Below are 1,482 nucleotides of genomic sequence, written 5' to 3'. Positions count from 1 at the left end.
CCCCCCCCCCCCCCCCCCCCCCGCCAAATCTCAAGCAGCAAATAACCTTTTAGGGTTATTAGGTATTTCTATTTCCTTTTTCTTTGTTTGGAAGCAAGACTTTTTTCTTTCTTTCTTTCTTTCTTTCTTTCTTTCTTTCTTCTTTATTTATTTATTTATTTTTCTCTCTCTCTCCTTCCTTCCTTCTTTCTCTTTCTTTCATGTCTCCCTCGCGCTTTATTCTTTCTCTTTCTCTCGCTTTCTTCTTTCTTTCTCTTTCTTTTTTTCTTCCTTCCTCCCTTCTTTCCTCTCTCTTCCTCTCTCTTCTCTTCCTTTCTTCCTTTTCCTTCCTTCCTTCTTTCTTTCCTTCCTTCCTTCCTTCTTTCTTTCCTTCCTTCTCTCTTTCCTTCCTTCCTTCCTTCCTTCCTTCCTTCCTTCCTTCCTTCCTTCCTTCCTTCCTTCCTTCCTTCCTTCCTTCCTTCCTTCCTTCCTTCCTTCCTTCCTTCCTTCCTTTCATTCTTTTACAAAGCCTTGAGATTCCCCAAGGGGTCGGTGGCTTTGCTGGTATCCACAAGGAGAGGGCTCTCTATGTAGAGGGTGATTTTGCTGGGGAGGAAACATGAGGAGGAAAACATAAGCTGCCCCCTTTCCAAAGCCAGAGGACTCTTGTTCAAGTCGCTGGCTTTGGAGGTTGGGTCTGGCACGCTGGAGGGGAAGCAGGCATGACTGGAGTGGGAGGGGTAGCAAAGGAAAGGAGACAGCAGTTGCAGTGGCTGTTATGAAGGTCTGGTTGTTCATTCCAAAGATATTGGATAAGAGGTGCTGAGAATACTGAGTGAGGATTAAAAACCCTTTCCCAAGGGGAGGTGGCATTCTGGTGAGGGCAGAAGATGGAAGTGGGCAAAGACTTTCTAGTTGGTCTTGACCTTCTGCCAGTAGGTGGTGGGGTTAGGTCCAGGGACCACACACACACACCAGCACATATACCCTCCTCCCCACGAACATAATCCCTCCCCCACAGAATCCAATCTTGTCATTGTATAGATATCTTCCTGAGGCCCATTTGTCAATAACCCCTCAAATGTCTAAATACCGAGTCTGGAACTGGTGTGGTGGCTCACACCTATAATCCCAGCACTTTGGGAGAGGGAGGCAGGCAGATCACTTGAAGTCAGGAGTTCAAGACCAGCATAGCCAACATGACGAAACCCCGTGTCTACCAAAAAAAAAATTAGCTGGGTGTGGTGGGACATGCCTGTAATCCCAACTACTCAGGAGGCTGAGGCAGGAGAATGGCTTGAACCTGGGAGGCAGAGGTTAGGATGAACCGAGATCATGCACTGCACTCCAACCTGGGTGACGAAGTGAGACTCTGCCTCTAAATAAATAAATAATAAAATATACATAAATAAATGCGTAGTCTGGAGGCCTCCAATTCCCTTCTGATTCAATTCTAAACTTTGCAGCTAACACGCCAGCAATGGTTCCACAGTGGCCTTGCAT

This window comes from Theropithecus gelada, chromosome 4, assembly GCF_003255815.1.
Source record: "Theropithecus gelada isolate Dixy chromosome 4, Tgel_1.0, whole genome shotgun sequence".
NCBI lineage: Eukaryota > Metazoa > Chordata > Mammalia > Primates > Cercopithecidae > Theropithecus > Theropithecus gelada.
The sequence above is the reverse complement of the archived record's forward strand: the minus strand, read 5'-3'. Positions refer to the sequence as shown.